Raw genomic sequence first — 22707 nt, forward strand, 5'->3', positions numbered from 1 at the left:
CAGGTGTACGGAGATGTGGCTGTGTCGGGGAATGTCCAGGATGAGGCGTGCTGAGGCATTCTGGATGCGCTGGAGTCGTTTCTGGAGTTTGGCTGTGGTTCCGGCATAGAGGGAGTTGCTGTAGTCCAGTCGGCTGGTGAGGAGGGCCTGGGTGACCGTCTTCCTGGTTTCGGTGGGGATCCACCGGAAGATCTTACGTAGCATGCGTAGGATGTTGAAGCATGATGCGGAGACGGCTTTGACTTGTCTGGTCATGGAGAGGGAGGAGTCCAGGACGAAGCCCAGGTTGCGTGCGTGGTCTGTTGGTTTGGGTGCGCTGCCAAGGGCAGGGGGCTACCAGGAGTCATCCCAGGCGGAGGGTGATGATCCCAGGATGAGGACTTCCGTCTGATCTGAGTTCAGTTTCAGGCGGCTGTTCGTCATCCACTCGGCTACGTCTTTCATCCCTTCGTGTAGGTTGGTCCTGGCGGTGGCGGGGTCGTTGGTGAGGGAGAGGATCAGCTGGGTGTCGTCGGCGTAGGAGATGATGTTGAGGTTGTGTTGGCGTGCGATGGCTGTGAGGGGGCTCATGTAGACGTTGAAGAGGGTGGGGCTGAGTGATGATCCTCGTGGTACGCCGCAGATGACTTCGGTGGCCTCGGATCTGAACGGGGGTAGGCGGACTCTCTGTGTTCTTCCGGCGAGGAAGGAGATGATCCATTCCAGTGCCTTCTCCTGGATACCGATGTTGTTGAGGCGCTGCACTAGGGTGCGGTGGCAGACCGTGTCGAACGCCGCGGAGAGGTCCAGGAGGATGAGGGCCGTTGTTTCCCCATTGTCGAGCAAAGCTCAGATGTCGTCGGTGGCTGCGATGAGGGCGGTCTCGGTGCTGTGGTTGGCCCGGAAGCCGGACTGCGAGTGGTCGAGGGATCCGTTCGTCTCGAGGAAGGCGGCCAGTTGTCTGTTGACAGTTTTCTCGATGACTTTGGCCGGAAAAGGAAGGAGCGAGATGGGGCGGTAGTTTTTGAGGTCGGTGGGGTCCGCTAATGGTTTCTTCAGTAGAGCGCTGAGTTCGGCGTGCTTCCAGCTCTCTGGGAAGGTGGCGGTGTCGAAGGAGGCGTTGATGATGTCCCGCAGGTGGGGTGCGATGACGGAGTCGGCCTTGTTGAAGACGTGGTGAGGGCAGGGGTCGGTTGGAGATCCTGAGTGGATGGAGTTCATCGTGCGGATGGTGTCTTCGGTGTTGACTGGGGTCCAGGCGCGGAGGGTGGTGGTGGGGGGCGTTGTTCCGGTCATAGGGTGCGTTGGCTGTGTGCTGAAACTGTTTTGTATGTCTGCGATCTTGCTGTGGAAGAACGAGGCGAGCGAGTTGCAGAGGTCTTGCGAGGGCGTGATGTCGTTGTTTCCGGCGCTGGGGTTCGAGAGCTCTTTGACGATGTTGAAGAGTTCCTTGCTGTTGCGGGCGTTGTTGTCCAGTCGTTCCTTGAATGCGGATTTCTTGGTGGCGTGGATCAGCTGGTGATGTCTTCGAGTGGCGAGCTTGAGGGTGGTCATGTTGTCTGTAGTTGGGTCTCTGCGCCAGGCTTTCTCAAGGGCCCGGCAGTTCTTCTTGGAGCTCTTGAGTTCGTCGGTAAACCAAGATGCTTTCTTGGTGCCGGGTCTGGCGGTGGGGGTCTTCAGTGGAGCGAGGTCATCTGCGCAGTTGCTGATCCATTTCGTGAGGTTGTTGGCGGCTTGGTTGGGGTTCGCTGATCTGGTGGGGGGGTTCTGGCTCAGGGATGTGGTGAGCTGGTCGGCAGTGATCTTCTTCCAGCTTCTGTGGGGGACCAATTGCGGGTGGTGGTAAGTCGTGGTCCTTCTGAAGCTGAAGTGGACGCAGCTGTGGTCTGTCCAGTGGAGTCCGGTGGCGTGGCTGAGGGTGATGTCCTTGCTGGAGGAGAAGAAGGGGTCGAGCGTGTGGCCGGCGTAGTGGGTGGGGGTAATATATATATATATATATTATCTACTGGCGGTCGCCAGTAGATAGTTATAGTTAGGACCGAGTTTCCATAGGAAATCTGAAAATTCTATTTTGAATAACTTTGGCGCCGGTTGACAAATCCTCGCGAAATTTTCAAAAATAATGGGGCGCTCCATTCAGCTCCTTCCCTGAAAGTCTCGGGGTGGTTCGTCAAGCGGGGGCCGAGAAAAGAGGGGGTCCCAAAACGTGTTTTCCCCATGCATTTTTCCATAGGACCTTTAGTCGAAGGTACAGCCCGAACGGCTGAACAGAATTACTTGAAATTTGGCAGAGAGGTAGTCCTCAGGTCAGGGAAGTGCCTTTTGCAGGTCTGGTGTCAATCTGTTTAGTAGTTCCTGAGAAAATAGCTTTTAAAAGCATATAAATATCTATAAGCGCACGCCGTGCGTGCACCGTGCGCGCACCGTGCGAGAACCCTAACGTGCGCGAGCGTAATTCTGATTGGTGGTTACATGTTAGTCAACGTTCGAATCGGTCGAAATCAGGAAGTGTGGGCCGCCATTTTGTTTGTTTTCAGTGCGAGAGTGAAAAAGGAAGGTGGCGAACGTGAAAAGGGGGCAGGGTAGAGAGTTCCTGACCCCCTAGCCTTTGTCAGGGGGTCCCTGAAGGCCCCCAAAGGCAGATTTTTTTTTTTTTGGTTTTTTTTTTAAATTGCAGGGGTGCGCGCACCGTGCGAGCACGGTGAAAAATCAAAATAAAAAACAAAAATTGTAAAATAAATATATAAAAAAAATAATAATACATAAATAAATTAGCATTTAAAAAACCGTACAAATTCAGTGAAAAAACCATAGGTTTCACACACGTTATAGTTGGGAATTAGCATTTAAAAAACCTTGCAAATTAACTTAAAAAACCATAGGTTTCACACATGTTATAGTTAGGTGGATATTTCACTCGTAAAAAACCAATGAAATTCCCCCGTTATAGTTAGTTCAGATAACTATAACTCGCGCGACCGCTACTCTATCACAAGGATGATGTCATCAGTGATGTCATGAGTGATGCCACTGACCATGTAATGAGTGATGTAATATGTGAGGTCATGAGCAGTGGATTGCGGGCGCGCGAGTTATAGTTATCTGAACTAACTATAACGGGGGAATTTCATTGGTTTTTTACGAGTGAAATATCCACCTAACTATAACATGTGTGAAACCTATGGTTTTTTAAGTGAATTATATATATATTATATATATATATATATATATATATATATATATATATATATATATATAGAGAGAGAGAGAGAGACATAGATATAGATATATATCTGTTAAGGTCAAAATATTTATCTTTTGCTGAAAAAAAATCAAGAAACCCACCTAAATTGTGAATGTCACCATGTATGCAACACTGAGATACAGTGAATAGTGTTAGCCTTGCCATAGGAGGACACGCTATCACTCTCATGCAACACACATTTACGAACAGGATGGGACTACATCTTGTAAAAAAAGTCTAATGCTGGCTTATCCGAGTATTTAACAGACCTCACCACCAGGAGTAAAGAAAATGGCTATAGACAAAGGACTTCCATTTAGTACTGCCACCGACCAGTGGGTCACCCATCCGTCACACAAATTTCAAAAGGCTTTTAAAGGCAGTACACTTGAGTGCTTTTTGTCCTTGCAGTGTCATCTAGCACAGTAGAACTGCCTTCTGTCTAGACTCTGTAGCAAGTGCCACCAGCAGAAAATGGAAACTGGAGGAATATGAAAGAGTAAAATGTAAAACATTGGTACAGCTGCAACAGGATGACTGGACTTCAGTTCTCAGTGGACCCTGAGTACCGTTGGGTATTCAATGCCCGCATTCAAGCTGGTGGTCGGCACTGAGGAGCATCGACAGAGCTGTAGCTTTCTGATAATGGAACCGCAAAGGTACCTCTAGTCATGAATGAGGTACTGTGTACACTCTGTGAACCTCTGCACTACTACAGTAACAGTGTTTAAGTTTCATAGTAAAGCGGATTGAAGGCCTGCGTGTGGGTCCAGTACTGGAAAGCCAAGGGGTTCTACAGCAAACATGTCTGTAGGCTGCAGCGTTGTAGGTGTTCTACCATAAAACTGAAGCTTTAATATTGACTGGTCCTTAGAATTGTAAATGTAGACTTCCATACATATGCTTACCTTGACGATATGTTGGTAGTCCGTAAAGTGGAGTCTAAAGATGTGTAGGTCGATATTAGTGGCCTCAAAGTTGGAATTACAACCATGCAATTGTAATTGTATTGATATAGCCCTTACTAACCCTGATGAGGACTTGAACCACTTTAAGGTGAGCAGCACGCTGCTCTGGAACCCTGGATAGTGAATAATCCAGTGTTTATTGGCTGTTGTTAGTTATTGGGTGTCATATGCTCTGAACAAGACCATTCCATGCAGTTACTCCATTTTATTTGTGCTGGATTAAATAAGTAGAAGTTACGTGTTGTTATTAGTTGGAGGTGTGTGAGTACATGCAGATATTCAGTGGGATTAGTAGATGAGCTAGAGGACATAAGCAGGACACAAGTCTGGGGTACACACATGTAAACGGCATCTACCCACTATTTTTACAGGGTAGATGCCTTCCCCTCTACTCAGAAGTGGGGCCCCAGTGAAGTAAGTTGAACTTGTCCCGGTGGAATTTTCCAACATAGGGACACATTCAACAGCACCTACACTGTTGACTACTTTCCACCAAGCAACACCGTGCAGGCGGTGAAGGTGTCTTATTATTTTCCTCTCCAGCGCGGCCCAAGACAAAGGGCTGATTTAAAGGCCAACAGCTCTCCTTTTGCGCGAGTACAGTCCTGTCAGGAGCAATTTGCAGCCTCACACCTAAGTGACACTTTACAAGCTTCAAAGAGAAAATATGATTTGGAAGCAAGCTTTTGTCTTTGCTCAATCTCTATAAAAAAAGAGCATGCACTGTAAGAATGAAAACTGTATCGGACTATGTGAGTACACAAAGAGCCATTTAAATACCCATTTTTTTTATTTAATTCTTTTATAGATGCCACTTCCTGTGATCCCACGTGAGATGTCAAGTGAAGTGATCCCACACGCCACGATGTCACATCCGTGCTTAATTTGAGTTAGTGGTTTCCGGTGCTCAGCACCGGCACTTAACTGTCAACACTGACACTTATTACAGTCTGCCACAAGGTGGGGCTGTCAGTCGAATTCTGAGATAAGCACAACAGCTGTTTATTAATTCAATGCACAATATAAATGACTAATAGCTACCACCCAGGACGTTTGTATAGCTTTGGGGGCCTGGAATTGTCACAATTTAAAGAGTGTGTTGGTGCTGCTATTAGCACCTCTGGCAGGGGCAACCGGTGGTGCAAGCTGCAGTGGCCTCCTTTTTTATTACAAATAAATCACTGTAGTCACGTGCATACTGTAAGTTAGTCCCCCACTTCTTTCTTGAGGACATGTGCCCTGGACATAAGGACTTGCTAGTTTGCAGGGTATGACTTCTAAAGGAGGACAGGCTCTTTTAGATGAGGTATGGGCAATTTGCAGAAGCATAATATTAAAGATTAAATCAAAGGCCCGCTAAGGTTGGTTGGGCAGGCAGACTGAGGTGCTTTGTTAGAGAGTGGAGGGCGCGTGGAAGGGTTACTTCGATGTAAAAGTGAGTTGATTTCATGGGCAGAGGTATATTAGGTAGGGATCCCATCCTTGAAAGGAAGGTGTGCGGTAGGACTGCGGTGGTTTGGCAGCGGTGCAGTGCTTCAATAGTTACAGCATGCACCTTTGAGATACTTTGGCAGAGCGCCAAGAATACCTGCAGAACGCAGTTTTTCCTCTCTATGCACTCGTATTGAATTAGCGCTTGCATAAAAAAAGGAGACTGGTGAGTACAGAAACGTAATATGGACGTCGCCGCCTCTCGCTTGCCTTTCAGCGCAGATGAAATTATAGCCCGAAATCACAGAGCACTCATATTTTATATTAGGTGAATAATTCCAAAATGAGAGCCAGACAGAGGCCCGCGTCGTCGCCAGTGAAGATAAAGTGCCGCCATTAATCTCGGAGTTAATGGATGAGGCTCGCGGGCTGCGTCCCCCCCTTCTGCGCCTCACACCACGCCGCCTCATAAACAAGCCAGGGCCGACTCCCAGGAAATTTGATTTGCAATGCAGATGGATGGCATCTGCGCCGGCTGCATGCACGCGCCGCGCCCATGAATACTCCTCCTCTCCCGCGCGCTCTGTGCGGGTTGTTTATGTAAATCAACTCTCTGTCGTACGGCAGTCTCATAACTCTTCCGCCTGGCGAAGTTCCTACCGGTAGACAGTGAGCTTGGCTTTTGCACCGTATTTCCCCTCAGGTAGTCTTCTTCCCTCTCTTTCGGAAACTTGTAGAGCCAGCTGTAAGGAAACCTTTTCCTCCATGGACTTTGACTTGCTAAAATGCCAGGAGCGGAAGAAGTGACATCACGCCCATTTAACCATCAATGTCATTACAGTGTTGACCCCCTTGGTCCGACCTTACCGCTGTGCAACTTATGTGCATCATCATTATCAACACAACTTGTATAGCGCAGCTAGTCACCTGTGAGGGTATCCAGGCACTGATAATCCTGCTGCGGAGTTAGGGCTCAGTCAAACAGCCAAGTCTTGAGTCCTTTCCTGAATTCAAGCAGGAGAGTGTGAGGCCTGGAGGTGACGTGGGAGGTTGTTTAGGGCTCCGCCACGAGGTAGAAGGAACGACCTTCGTTGTAGCTTTGACACATGCTTTGGTATGAACGAGGTGAATGGTGGAAGTTCGGTCGGTGGTTGATGTAGGCTCGTCCTGGGTTGTGCAGGGCTTTGTAAGTGTGGATCAACAACTTGAAGTGACCTCTTCTGAATGGGGAGCCACTGAAGCTTCTTGAGGTGGGGGGTGATGTTGGTCCACTTGGGAAGGTCGAGGATGATTCTGGCCGCAGAGTCTTGTATGGTCTGTAGTCTCGTCTGTAGATGTGAGGTTATGCCTGCGTAGAGTGCATTGTCGTAGTTCAGCAAGCTGGAGACTAGGGCTAGGGTGACGGTGTGCCTGTTGTTGACAGGTAGACATCTGAAGATCTTGCAGAGCATGTGTAGTGTAAGCAATCAGGTGGAGGAGACTGTGTTGATTTGGTTTTTCATGGTGATCTTACTGTCCAGTATAATGCAGAGGTTTCGGGCATGGGTGATGGTCGCAGATCATCACCCATGGGGCGGAGTTGCTCCTGAAGATCAGTACTTCCGATTTGTTGGCGTTTAGTTTCAGACAGTTGTCTTTTATCCGTCGGCGATATTGGTCATGCACCTGTGGAAGTTGCCATTGTGGTGGACGGTTCTTCCGATAGCGAGTGGATGAGCTGGGTGTCCTTGGTGTAGGATAGGATGCTGATCTCTGGGATCTGCCGATGTTTGCCAGGGGGGTCATGTAGGTGTTGAACAGGGTGGGGCTGAGGGATGAGCCTTGATGGACGCCGCAGGTGATGCTCTTGTGTTCCGAAGGAAGGAGGATTCTCTGGATTCTTCCAGTTTGGAAGTAGGCGATCCACCTGATGGTATCTCCTTAAATTCTGATGTAATGGAGCCTGTTGATAAGGGTGAGGTGGGATACAATGTCGAAAGCTGCAGAGAGGTCAAGAAGGATCAAAGCTCAGATTCTAATCAGTCAAGGAGGACTCTGTCTGAAGGTGTCTGTGGCCGCAATGAGAGCAGTTTTGGTGCTGTGGCTGGTGCGGCATACTGACTGGGAGATGTCCAGCAGATTGTTGTTCTTGAGGTGTTCTGTGAGTTGGCGGTTGATGGCTTTTTTGAGGACTTTGGCAGAAAAGGGGAGCGGAGGGATGGGACAGTAGTTCTTGAGTTTGCTGGAGTCGGCAGATGGTTTCTTGAGAAGGGGTGTGACTTCTGCGTGTTTCCATTCTTCGGGGAAGGTGGCAGTGGTGATGGACATGTTAAAAATGGTGGTGAGTTCACTGCTGATCAGCTTGATCCCAGGGTTCAAGTTGTGGTGGGGATAGGGGTCCATGGGTGCTCCTGAGTGGATGGAGTTCATGATGGTGGTGGTGCACTGTGTGGTGAGCTGGTCCCAGGTGGTTAGCAGCTCCGGCCAGTATTCATTGGAGAAATGAGGCTGAGGATGTCGGCGGCGGTGGGTTAGGGCTCAAAGTTTTTGTAGATGTTGGAAATTTTGTCTTGGAAGAAGTCCATGAGGGAATCTCAGAGTTCCTGGGAGGGGATAATGATGTTTTCGGAGACTGAGGGGCTGAAGAACTCTCTGACGATGTTAAATAGTTCTTTGTTGCGGTTGGAACTGGCCTTGATGCAGTTGGCAAGTGCGCTCCTTTTTGTCCTTTTCAGGAGTCGGTGGTATTGATTGAGCAATGTTTTGAAGGTGGTTCTGTCTGTGGCATTCTTGCTAGTGCGCAGCCTTCTTTCAAGTTGCTTGCAGTTGCGTTTGGTGGTTCTTAGTTCTGTGGTGTACCAGCTAGCCTGTTTGGAGGGTCTTTCCAGCTTGGTGATTTTGATGGGGTGACTGTCGGCGCAAACAGTGATCCAGGTGGAGAAGTTGTTGACGGCCTGTTCTAGGTTGGTTGAGGTGTCCATGAGGGAGGAGCTGAGGGCGTCGGTCCATTGGTACTCTAATACTTTGTTCCAGCTTCAGTGAGAGGTGCTGGGTGGCTGGGTGGTGGTGCTTGGGAGCTCTGTGATGGTGAAGTGGACGATGGCATGGTCAGTCCAGATTGAGTTCGGTGACGTGCCTGTACTTGACTCTGTCTCTGGCCATAAAGATGGGGTCGAGAGTGTGTCCTGCGATGTGCGTTGGGCTGGTGACCAGATGAGGGAGGCTGATGGTGTTCATGCTCTCGAGGAGGTTGGCAAAGGTTGTGCCTTGGGTACCAAAGGCAAGTGAGTGGTAGCGTATGTAAATATTAATTGATGTTTGTACCAGTGGAAGATTTAACACAAAAGTGGAGGCCCTGGTACTTTTGCCCCCAGAAGACAGCAATCTTTCCATTGGTCCACTCAGTAAAACAATCATAGTCATGTCTTTGCCGCAGATATGCAGTAGCAATTGCTCAGTAGCTGAAATTGAGGTTTTAATAAAACACACCTTCGCAACGACATCACCCCATCGCAAGACCTCTGCAACTCCCTCGCCTCCTACTTCCACAACAAGATCGCTGACATACACAACAGCTTCAGAACACAACCAACGCTCCCCACGACCAAACCAACGCCCCCCACCACCACCCTCAACGCCTGGACACCGATCAACCTCGAAGACACCATCAGCACGATGAACTCCATCCACTCCGGTTCCCCAACCGACCCCTGCCCTCACCACATCTTCAACAAGGCCGACGCTGTCATCGCACCCCACCTGCGGGACATCATCAACACCTCCCTCAACACCGCCACCTTCCCTGAGAGCTGGAAGCACGCCGAACTCAGCGCTCTACTAAAGAAACCAACGGCGGACCCCACCGAACTCAAGAACTACCGCCCCATCTCGCTCCTCCCGTTTCCAGCCAAAGTCGTCGAGAAGACCATCAACAAGCAACTGGCAGCCTTCCTCGAGACGACTGGTTCCCTCGACCCTTCCCAGTCAGGCTTCCGGGCCAACCACAGCACCGAGACCGCCCTCATCGCTGCCACAGACGACATCCGAACCCTGTTGGACAACGGAGAAACAGCGGCCCTCATCCTCCTGGACCTCTCCGCGGCATTCGACACTGTCTGCCACCGCACCCTAGTGCAGCGCCTCAGCAACGTCGGGATCAAGGAGAAGGCACTGGAATGGATCATCTCCTTCCTCACCGGAAGGACACAGAGAGTCCGCCTGCCCCCGTTCAGATCAGAAGCCACGGAAGTCACCTGCGGCGTCCCTCAGGGCTCCTCGCTCAGCCCCACCCTCTTCAATGTCTACATGAGCCCCCTTGCGGCCATCGCACGCCAACACAACCTGAACATCATCTCCTACGCCGATGACACCCAGCTGATCCTCTCCCTGACCAACGACCCCGCCACCGCCAGAGCCAACCTACACGAAGGGATGAAAAACGTGGCCGAGTGGATGACGACCAGCCGCCTGAAACTGAACACAGACAAGACGGAAGTCCTCATCCTGGGCTCCTCACCCTCCGCCTGGGACGACTCCTGGTGGCCCCCTGCCCTGGGCAACGCACCCAAACCGACAGACCACGCACGCAACCTGGGCTTCATCCTGGACTCCTCCCTCTCCATGACCAGACAAGTCAACGCCGTCTCCTCGTCCTGTTTCAACATCCTGCGCATGCTACGTAAGATCTTCCGGTGGATCCCCACCGAGACCAGGAAAACAGTCACCCAGGCCCTCGTCACCAGTCGACTGGACTACGGCAACGCCCTCTACGCCGGTACCACCGCCAAGCTCCAGAAGAGACTCCAGCGGATCCAGAACGCCTCGGCGAGACTCATCCTCGACGTCCCCAGACGAACTCACATCTCCAGACACCTGAGAGACCTGCACTGGCTCCCGATCAACAAAAGAATCACCTTCCGGCTCCTCACCCACGCACACAAAGCCCTACACAACCAAGGCCCGACCTACCTCAACAGCCGCCTCAACTTCTACGCTCCCAAACGCCACCTCCGCTCGACCAGTCTCGCCCTCGCAGCCGTCCCCCGCATCCACAGAGCGACTACAGGAGGTAGATCCTTCTCCCACCTGGCCGCCAAGACTTGGAACGCCCTCCCCACCGAACTACGCCTGACCCAAGACCACCTCTCCTTCAGGAAGAAGCTCAAGACCTGGCTGTTCGAGCAGTAGCGGACCCCCCCCCCCCCCAGCGCCTTGAGACCCTCCGGGTGAGTAGTGCGCTTTATAAATGCCTTTGATTGATTGATTGATTGACCTTTCTGGCAACAGGACCGGGCAAATGCAGACAGTATGCACAATTGATTCGCTCTAGGATGGGCAAAGCCTGCAGAGTGAGTAACACTTTTTCTTTTCCCAAATGATGTAAATTCCAAGTTTGGCAGACAACCTAACTTATAATGGATGAGTTTTTGTTTGATTTGTTTAGACATGCAGGCACTTAAAATTGGTTGCGGGCCCAGTTTGTCGTAGTTATTCAAGGTCATCCAAGCGTGCGTGTGGTGAGCTCTTTTGTTTGTCTGCTAGTTGTGATTTGTGATGCACAACTTGGAGGTTGGCTTTTTAAAGGGTATTAAGGTGACTGGAGCTGACTACAGCGATGTTGCCTGTAAGTTCTGTAAGGATTGGTCCAGAAAAACTCAAGCTGCTGACTCACAACCTGAGCTTGGCATTTCTAGCCATAGTTGGCTTTCCGGTGAGTCAACCCTTGAGGAGCATTGCTTAAAGCAGGTTTTCAACAAGCATTGGCATAGCCAATAGGTCTCGCCTTTGGGACCTTATAAGTATTTAGCCATGCAACAGTTGCATAACTAAATACTTATAAGGTCCCAAAAGCTAGACCTATTGGCTATGCCAAGCGGCCGTGGGGCCGCGAAAGTGAAAGTGATCGCGATCAAACATCAAAGCGGCCGTGCAAGGCCGCGAAAGTGAAAGTATTCGGGGAAAAAGCAGCGCTCGCGCCCGCGCACATGCACTGTAGCTCTAGGCTGGCCTGGTAGCACTTTTTGGAGCCCTCTCAATAAGTCTCGCCAGACCAGCGCATGTGCTGGGTCAGGCGAGACCTAAAAAGGACCCTGGTCTTTCCAGTATTTGGTTGAAAAGGCCAAATTCTAGGTGAATTTGTGCTGGAGAGCCGTGTTTTGAAAGGTAGAATACCCTCTTGTAGGTGCTAAGACTTTGTCCAATAAATTGGAACCTCTTCCAAACACGACCTCTGATCCATAATCTAGAGTGAGCAGTAGTTTGGCACAAATAATTCTCATGAAGGGTTAGAGAGAGGGCCCTAAAAGTATTTTCAAAAGCTTCAAACTTAAAACTTGAACAGAACAATAATAGATGTTATCTTATACATACCTTTATGGTGCTCATTTTGTCCGAAATATGGTCTCGCTTTGTGATGTGTATTGTGCTGTAGTCAACATTTATATCACATCATTCCATGTCATGTTGCTGAAGTGCATTTGAAGACAGATAGCATGTTACTCTGTGGGAGTGTTATGTATGGAACACTGTATATCTGTCATGTAGTTTACATGGAAAGTATATTGACGTTGTGCGTGAAGACTAGTGATGGACACTTCTTGTATTTTTCAGTGCTCATGTGCATTGATTTGATGCAAAAAAAAAAGAACAAAGAATAAAACACTTAAGTATTAGAAGTTGGTGTATGGATAAATAGATGTGTGAGTGCTGGGTAGCCCACGTGGTAAGTGCAATGGTGTGGTCCATGTATGGCAGACTGCTCAAACCGTGTCGTAATCAGGTAGCTGCGTCTACACAGGTGTGTAGAAGAAAGATGTGAGAAAAGACACAGTTGTTTCAAGCATCTGGATACCTACCAGATGGACTGGTCTATATCATACTGTTAATGCACATCAGAAAAGGACCGAGTGCTCAGATGATAATGCTACCACACTGTGGGTGTAATATTGCATCACCTGCAGTATATGCTATGGAATGCATCGAGGATGGCAGATCAACAACCCATAGCAATTGGAATTGTGCAACCAGCGCAGGTGTAGGCTCAGAAAAGTCAACCCAGAAGTTGAGGGATCAACCCCTAGGAATAAAAAATATATAATCAGACATAGTATACTTTCTGATGGGTTCACAGTGGAGCGACAAAGGAATGACCATTATATGGGCAGCCTATTATATGCCTGAGGAGTCCACAAGAATGGTAGGAAGCAACTTATAGGAAAGGGCATTACATAGCCATCCATAGAAAATTCTCTGAAGAATCCACCATAGGTAATCAGAGGACCAATCATTACACGAGAAGTCTTAGTATATTCATGTTGAGCACACTGTGGTGATGTGGGCAACAACCAATACAAATGAGCATTATATAGCTAATCACTTTATAGGGTGTACACCTGTACAACGCATTCCAACACCATCCATCACACAACCCATTTTCACAACTCATCTACGTTTGCAATGTTGTAAGTTATGACTAGGTAAGTTGGAATGCATTACATTTACCACACATTGTATAGATGTTTAAATGAATGGACATTTAAGGTTTAGGGATGGGTAGTGTTAAGAGGGAAGAAGGGGTTTTATGGCTCTGTCAAATTAGAGATAAAGATTAGTAAGAAGTTTTCAGCAATCAGAAAAGGTTAGCATTAATGGGTTGTACAGAGTTTTTATGGTCCAGATAAGGGTATTGCTAAGGGGTAGTAAGAACCTTTCATGGTTGAGGGATGGGTGGTGGTAAAGGGGACATAAAAGGTTTTAGGGTTGAGGAAAGGTATTAATAGGAGATAGTGAAGAGTTTTTAGGGTTCAGGGAAGGGATGTGTTAAGCAGTAGCAAGGGGAAGTTTGGGTTCAGGGATGGGTAGCATTAAAGGGTAGCAAAGGGTTTACAGGGTTCAGTGAAGGGTTGCATTAAGGGGCAGTAAAGGGTTTTAGTATTTAGGGAAGGGTAGCTTTAAGAGATTGTGAGGAGTTTTAGGGTTGAGGGAAGAATACCATTAAAGGATAGCAAAGGTTTTAGGGTTCAAGGATGGGTAATGTTAAGGAATAGTAAGTGGTTGGTAGGGTTCAGGCAAAGGTAGTGTTAAGGGGAGGTAAGGGGCTTTCAGCATTCAGAGAAGGGTCATGTTAAGGCGTAGTAATTAAAATAAATATATATATCGCCAGTAAGAAGTTATAATTAGGACCTAGTTTCCATAGGAAGAGCGTTTTATCATTTGGCAATAACTTTGGTGTTGTTTGATGAATCCTAACGAAATTTTCAAAACGAATAAGATTCTCACATCAGCTGCTGTCTTGAAAGTTTTGGGGTGATAAGTCAAGCAGGGGTTGAGTAAAAGGGGGGTCCCAAAATGCGTTTCCCCCATGTTAATTCCCATAGGACCTTTAGACACCACTACAGACCAAACTGCAGAACGGAATTACACCACATTTGTCAGATTGGTAGATTTTGGTCCAGGAAAGTGCCTTTTTGTTATTTGGTCGAAATCTGTTCAATAGTTTTATAGATATTGACCAAAATCTGAAGTTTTATATCTTGGGACGCAGTGGAACCGCAACCCCTCCGGATCTCCTGCTGAGATTTGATTGGCAGCCATCGTGGGACTCAAGTCCCAGAAAAAATATTTTAAAAAAAGAAAAGAGAGGCGACTGACCTCACGGAGGTGGAACAACAACTGGCTACGTTGGGGTTCATTTTAGTAAAACGTGAAATAGCTCAAAAGTGGGGAGTGGCGGAGAGATCATCACAAAGGGTATGGACAATGGAACTAGATAAGTGCATGATCACCGAGAAGGAAATTTTAAAATCGAGGGGATGCCCTAAGAAATGGGACAACAAATGGGGCAAATGGAATGTGTATTGGGGAGATCTGTTTATTTCAACAACCGTAGAAATGGAAATACGGCAAAATAGGGTGCAATCTTTTGAACTCAGTGACTGAAAACTGTACATTCCTTGATATTATGAAGATACACTACGAATGGCTGTACTGTTTATTGTTTAATGTCTGTGACTTTCAAAGTTTGAAATTAATAAAAATGTATTAAGAAAAAGAAAAGAAAAGAGGGCAGGGTAGAAATACCCTAACCTCATAGGCCTCTAGGGGGGTCCCAGGGACCAGAAAGTATTTACATTTATTTTAGGGAATTTTTTAAATAAAGGAGGGGTGCATACAGGTCTCTCTCCTAGGGCTTATTATGTCCCAGGGACGACCACCTCCCCGGAGATTGATAAATGATAAATGGGGGACCTATTAGACCTCCCAGGGGGCCACCAACTCCCAGGGTCATACTCCAAAAACAAATCGGGGGACCTTGAGGATTCCCCGTGCCCCAGGGACCACAACCTCCCTGGAACTTTTGCATTCTATAGGGGGGGCCTCTATGAGCCCTCCCCCCGGCTCTGGGGACCACCAGCTCCTTGAGGCCAAGTTAATTTTTTATCTTGAATGGAGGGGGGCCACGCGGCCTTCCTCTCGGGCTATTCTCAGTCCTAGGGACCACCAACTTCCCGGGGCTAGCCCTACAATAAGAAAGAAGGGGGCTGCGAGGCCCCTCTCCTGGAGCCAAAGATAGCCCTGAGGACTGCCACCAACCCCAGGGGCAGCTCCTGCTATGTTCTTGGGTGCCCACCCCTGGGACGTAGCTGTTTGGTGTGGCTTGGCAGGGAACTTTCAGTAAGCAAGAACATTGAAAATACTCTCACTTGCTGAAAGGGGAGCAAAATTGCTTCTTTAGCAGTTCCCTATGTGTATAAGCAATGCTGGCTCCCGCAGGAGTTGGGGACCCGGCAGGAATCGCAGGGGCCATCAGGCTCCTTTCATGGTCCCCATCAGTGGTGAGTGGGTGCCCTGGGTGGGACCAGGCCACCCACGATAGAGGCCGTGCCCCGGGGATTGGGATGCTCAACCCCCTTACCTTTAAGATATTGCCTTAGGGGATGAGGTCTCCGGGGCCGAAATTGGCCCAGGGAGGGGGGCTGCATGGGCCACCCACTGAAAAAAGGCCGGCCCAGGGGATGAGGCCCCAAGGGCCGAACACATCCCAGGAAAGAGGGGTCACATGGCCCCCTACCCATATAAATAAAAAAATAAGGAAAAAAACGACCGGCAATTCACCAGAGGCCCGCCCCCTTTCATCACCACTCAGCAAACGTGCATCTTGGCGCACAACTTGTTGGGAGATGAAGTCCCCTTTGTTGCAGAGGGTCCTTGGGGGCCAACAAGCCCTCCTGTTACCTCCAATAAGTCCCAAACAGCTGCATAGCTGCAAGAACTTTGTAGACCACGCCGCCTTTCTCTATGACTCTGCAAACGCACCTCCTGGCACACTGCTGGTAAGGGGATGAAGTTCCCTTGGCTCCAGAGGGTCTTTGGGTGCCCATAAGCCCTCCTGTTACCTCTGGTAAGTCCCACAACGCGGGATTGCTGAAAGGTCTTTGGAGGCCACACCCCGTTTCTCCACCACTCTGCAAACATGACTCCTGGGGCACTGCTGGTTGGCGATGAAGTCTATTTAAATGCTGAGGGTCCTTGGGGGCCAATAAGCTCTCCTCTTACCTCCAGTAAGTCCCACACAGCATGATTGCTAAGAGGACTTCGGAGGTCATGACCCCCTTCTCCACCACTCTGCAAACCCACGTTCTGGTGCACTGCTGGTTGGGGGATGAAGTCCCCTTGGCTCTGGAGGGTCCTTGGGGGCCAACAAACCCTCCTGCTATCTCAAGTACGTCCCTCAGAGTGAGATTACTGAGAGGATTTAGGAGGCCACGCCTTCTCTCTCTACCACTCTGCAAACACACCTCCTGGCGTACTGCTGGTTTGGGGTTGAAGTCCCCTTGGCTCTAGAGTGTCCTTGGGAGCCAACAAGCCCTCCTGTTAATTCCAGTACGTCCCACACAGCGGAATTGCTGAGAGGTCTTTTAAGGCCACACCCCATTTCTCCACCACTCTGCAAACACGCCTACTGACGTACTGCTGGTTGAAAGATGAAGTCTTATTGGATGCTGAGAGTTCTTGGGGGCCCAGAAGCCCTCCTGTTACCTTCAGTAAGTAAGACACAGCAGGATTCCACTCTGCAAACGTGACTACTAGTTAAGTGCATCAGTACAGCCATCTATGTGCATCAGTACAGCCATCTATGGGGCAGGTATTTGGGGGATCAATAATAATTTCTCCTCAATACAAAGGGTAGAGAACGCTTTCTTAAGATTTATCTTGGCAACCCCTGCTAGTTCCCCTGTTTTTAACTGTCACGCAGAGCTAGGTATGCGCTATGTGAGTGATCTGATTAGTATACAACCAGTTCTGCTTTGGCACAGGGTATGGACTTCTCCAGCATTAACGTTAAATAGAGATATCCTTAAAGATTGTATGGGATTGGATAAGGCACTTAGGATACCCTGGTTGAAGTATATTTGTCATTTCACAAGGGACCTTGGCAGACCCGAGTTTTACTTTCAACCAGAGACCATGTGCAGTCTATCAAGAAAGGATTTGAAGGAGCTATGTTGGTCCCACGTTGAATCACTTAGATTAGGCGTTGAACTCAATAAGAACCTTGTATTTCAACATCAATTTACATTGGTTTCTAGTGATATTCAGCCTTATTTAACATGGTGCCAGGTGGGCTTTGACCGTTATTTGCTCACCAGGCTAAGGTTCGATGTCTTTTTCCGCTTAGTTTCCTTCCCCGTAGTTAATGACTGGGCAAGAAAATTATGTAATTGCCCTTGTGATAATCTGTCTACCCAGTCAACCCTACATGTAATTTGTTTTTGTAAATTTTATTCGATGGAAAGATCTAGATGGATTAAGCCATTTTTAAAAAAACATGGTTCTTGGAGACACTGTCGGCCCGCCTTATTGTTTTTAGTATCTTTACAAAACGAATACTGTGTGTCAATAATGTTGGGCTTTTTAAAAAGTATTTTAAGGAAAAGGAAACGTTTAATGAGTTTTTAAAGTAACTTATTTATGTTCTGTGTAACGATATTTTATTGTGGATTACTTTTGTCTATATGAACATGTTACTTTTATGAATTCATGAATCTTGAACTCGAATAAAGTATTATTATTATTATTATTACTAGTTAAAAAAAAACTGAGAAATTCACTTTAAAAAAACAAAGGTTACAGGGTCATTATAGTTAGAAAGTAGAATTACAAAACCTTAGATATTCACTGAAAAAAACAAAGGTTACAGGGACTTTATAGTTAGGCTCAGAAGTCAGTCGTACAAAACCAGTGAAATTCAGCAGTTATAGTTACCTGAGCTAACTGTAACACATGGCCTGCAATGCACTGCTTATGACCTCACACATAACATCATTCATGACATGATCAGTGACATCACTGATGACATCATCCACAGAACCACTCACACACCCAATCTCACCCACATACAGTCTCTCATATGCCCACTCACACTGCCACACAACCACTCACATACCCATTCACAGACCCATACCATTACTCAGAAACCTGCTCACTCCTCTATAGAGCCATTCACAATTCTACTCACTCACACAGCAAATCACACAACCATTTACTCACCCATACACCTACTCATACAACCAGTCACTCATCCATACAGCCACACACACAGCCACACAGTCACACATCCACTTATTCACCTACACAGTCACTCACACACCCACTCACTCACCAACACAGTCTCTCAACACAGCCACTCACTCACCCATGCAAGCACTCACACACACATACAACCACTTACATACCCAGTCACACATCCATACAACTACTCAGACATCCGCTCACTCACCCATACAGCCATTAACACAGACACTCACTCTCCAATACAGCCACTCACACACCAACTCACTTAACCAAACAACTACTCAAACAATCATTCACTCACTCACCCATCCAGCCACTTACACACCCATTCACTCATCCATACACTCACTAGACATCCAGTTACGCAACCATTGAGCCACTCACCCTGCCACTAACTCACTCATACAGCCACTGACTGACACACCCACTCACTCGTCAATACAGCAATTTACACAGCATCTCACTCATCACATAGCTACTCACACACTCTACTTATACACCCATACAGCCACTCACATGCCCATATACAAAAAGATACATACAGTCACACAGCCACTCACATAATATATGTTAGAGGTAGAATCACTCAGTAGTAGGGCAACTAGTATACTAATTTAACTTTTGTAGTAGGTTAGTCTATATGTTTAACAGCACCCATAAAGTCTTAAAAACACTTACACTTGCTTGATCATTTCATCAGTGATGTAATTTGAGATGTCATCAGTGATGTCATCACTGATGTCACGGACCATGTCATGAGTAATATAATATGTGAGGTCATTAACAGTGCATTATGGGGGTGTATGTTATAGTTAGCTCAGGTAATTATAAGTGATGTATTTCACTGGTTTCGTACAAGTGAAATCTGAGCCTAACTATAATGGCCCTATAGCCTCTGTTTTTTTCCAGTGAATGAACCAGAGGCCCAGTAGAAGGCGGAAGCCGAAATACATCGGCCTGGGGAATTTATTATATTTGTGTATTTTTGCATGAAAATGGTTACATCGATTAAATATGAAAAACAAAAAATAATATAAGTGTGAAAAAAACTCAACGGAAGACGGCATCTGAGGAGTTTGTGTGCCACCGTACTATGAGTTGCGGAAGACAAAGCTATTGAATGTGAAAATATATATATATAAATTCCAAATGAACCTTTGATGTTGAATATGAATACCCAGCCTCTCGGGTTGGGACTCGTAAGTGGGCGTAACTGCATATATATTCCACCAGAAAACTCACCACACCTGCAAGAGAGTGAAAACGAGCCTACCACCTGGTCAGTGGGAAAAACATATTTTATTTGCAGAGATGCATGACGCGTTTCGACCTTCTCTCGGTCTTAATCATATACAAATGTAAAGCACTCAGAAGCTTGCCTTTTTAAACTTGAGATGCATGCACTGTAGACAGGGCAGGCTCTAGTGCTGGTGGCACCCGGTGCGAAAATCATTTTTGGCGCCCTATACCACATGAACACCTCTTCAGAATCTCTCACAACGACCGGGCATAAGTGCCCCTCATCTCTCCAATCATAAATTTTTGTGAAACACAGCGCCCAACCCTGAGGTCGGCGCCCACTCCACAGGTCAGCGCCCAGTGCGGTCGCACCAGTCGCACTGCCCTAAAGCCGGCCCTGACTGTAGAGAGTCTTCAGTCACACTGGAGTGACATAAACTCGTGATAGTTAGAAGCAAAATCAATGCCATAGTGCTCCGTACACGTTTCTCTTGGACTAGATAACCAGAGTGTTTTTATCCTTTGATGTTATATAAGCTGTACTCATTTAATTTTGCATATATATTGCAACGGACCTTGCTGTCCATAGTGCATTACACCAGTGAGACTACTTGATCTATCAATTCTCTGGATTTTCCTTACATTACAAAGTCTCGTGCCTTCAGGTCATTGTTGTGCACAAATACTAGCCTTGCCTCAATTTTATGTAAGCCTGAGAGTTTGTAAACATCCGATAGAATATAAAGGATGCCAACTCTGTCATTTGTGCTCAGTATCATTTCAACTTCACATAGCTATTAAAAAGCTCTTCTGTAAAGTGGTACGTAATTATCCATCATAATTTGGGCAGGGAAAATAATAACTACCGCAAATCCTGGCTGCTGCAATGCCTCCAAGTGCAACAATGACCGGACAGGCCTCCCGTTATTCAACAGTTTCACTTACTTCCATTAATTAATCTCGTCCTTGTAGCGTGGCGGGCCTGTGTCGCAGTTCAGCAGTGGCGTGCGAGAAAGGACACAAGGACACCACCTAACTCTCGTGGCCGGAAGACCCCGAGCGGTCTCCGACCCATTTATTTATACCCTCGGGACGAGCCCGCCCCGAGGGGTGTAGGAGTGCGTGCGTGTATTTGATACATAGTATGAGAGAGTCCAGATGGCTCTCTACATCCCTCCTTTCTGTTAGTTCAAAATCATCAACGTCCCTTCCGTCATGGAGATGTATATACAAAGTCCCTCAGCCTCTGACTCGGGACAGGATTCGACCGGAGACCATACTTCTGGCTTCGGACACGGGGTTCTGGGGAGGTGCCCAACGGGACACTCCCACCCCCCTCAGTAGCTGGGTTTGGGCCAGTTGGCTGGACATTGTCCTCATGGTCTTGACGGACTGGCGGAGGGGTGAGCGGTGAGGCGCTCCCCTCTCTAGGCAACGCAGGGGCAGGTAGGTGTACCGGTGAGTCTGGATAACTAGACCCATCTCGATTCGTATCCGCCTCCGAGATCTTCTTGAAGCTCAATACGTTCCTTGTGATGGATTGCAGTCCCCGTTTGGCCGTGACCATGGTCCCTTGAACACTGACCACTCCCCACACTTCAGGCTCATAGGGAGTCCGGAACTTCCACCCGGGGTGGCGGTCCTTGATCACCACGCGGTCTCCCACTCTTAGCCGTGGCTCTTGGGCTCCACGGGACTCGCTGGCCTTCTGGTTGGTTGTCTTCCTTCTTTCCTGAATCGCCGCGTCATCCCGCACGGCTGGAACCCACCGCGGGTCTGACGGAATGCTATCCCGTGGAGCTCTCTTGAACAGAATATGAGCCGGAGCACACTTGGTGGTGCTGTGCGGTGTCTGGCGATACGCGCCTAGGAATTGGTCCCGATCTGCTTCCGAGTCTTCTCCGTTCTCCACAGGAACGTGCAGGGCTCGGTTGATTGTTCTCATGAGCCGCTCCACTTCCCCGTTGGCTTGGGGCCATAGGGGGGTAATCCTTCGGTGGCGTACCGCTAAACTTGCAAGGTAGTCCTGGATTTCTCGCCCCTGGAAGGGGGGTCCGTTGTCCGACTTGACCTCTTCAGGCAGCCCCATCGTTGCGAACACTCGGTCCAGGACCTTCCTTACATGAGGGAAAGCAGTGGACGCTATCACTTCAACAATGGAGAATTTCGAGAACGAGTCGACCACGACCAGCATGTGATGACCGTCTGGAAAACTCCCAAAGTCCATGCTGAGCTGCATCCACATAGTCTTGCTCGCTTCCTCGGTGATTACCGGGGCTGGCGCAGGGTCCTCTCCGGTGATGGTGCAGGCGTGGCATTGTCGGACCATCTCCTCCACTTTGGAGTCCATCGCTGGGAACCAGACCTTATAGCGCAGCCTGGCTTTGGTTTTGGCCATCCCCTGGTGGCCCACATGCGCCAGCGCCAGGATTCTTCTCTGCAGGCTTTCTGGGACCACTATGAGGCGTCCCCTCAGAATGGCTCCTTCTTCCCCCACACTGAGTTCACTCCGCACGTGCCACAACTGTTGGCGAGCATGACTGACTTCTTGTTGTAGCGCACGAGCTCCATCCATGAAATGGGCCCACCCATTACTGTTGAGCGTTTTGCGAACGCGAGAGAGTGTAGGGTCCTCTCGAGTGGCTTGACCCATTTACTCCAGCGTCATGGCCTTGGGACACGCCCCTTGCGATACCATGCTGACAAACGCTTCGGTGCTGCAGGTGTCATCCGACGAGACAGGTAGGCCCGGCGACTCCGGGTGACGGGACAGATAGTCTGCAGGGTTGTACGCCCCGGGCCGGTAGATCACTTCGAAATTGTATGCTTGCAACTGTACTGCCCATCGCTCGATCCTCGGCGGCGCCAGCCTCGACAATCCAGCAAACAGCGGGAGCAGCTGCTTGTGGTCCGTTACAACACTAAAGTCTTGTCCACACAGGTACAAATGGAAATGTTGGCATGCCCATTTGATGGCCAGCGCTTCCCTTTCAATCTGGACGTACCTCGTCTCAGTGTCTGTGAGAGCTTTGCTGGCATACGCGACCGGCTTCCACACTTCGGGGCCATGTTCCTGCAGGAGGACCGCCCCTAGGCCCACCGGGCTGGCATCTACGACCAGTTCTGTTCGCCGTCGGGGGTGAAAGTACGCCATGACCATCTTGTCTAGCAGCCCCGCTTTGATATCTTGAAATGCCTTGTTGGCCGCTGGCGTCCACTCCCACTGGTGGTAGTGATGCGTGAGGGCACGTAACGGCTCGGACATGGCTGCAAGATTGGGGATGAACCGCCCAC

Source organism: Triturus cristatus, chromosome 4_2 (assembly GCF_964204655.1).
Source record: "Triturus cristatus chromosome 4_2, aTriCri1.1, whole genome shotgun sequence".
In the NCBI taxonomy this organism is placed as follows: Eukaryota; Metazoa; Chordata; class Amphibia; order Caudata; family Salamandridae; genus Triturus; species Triturus cristatus.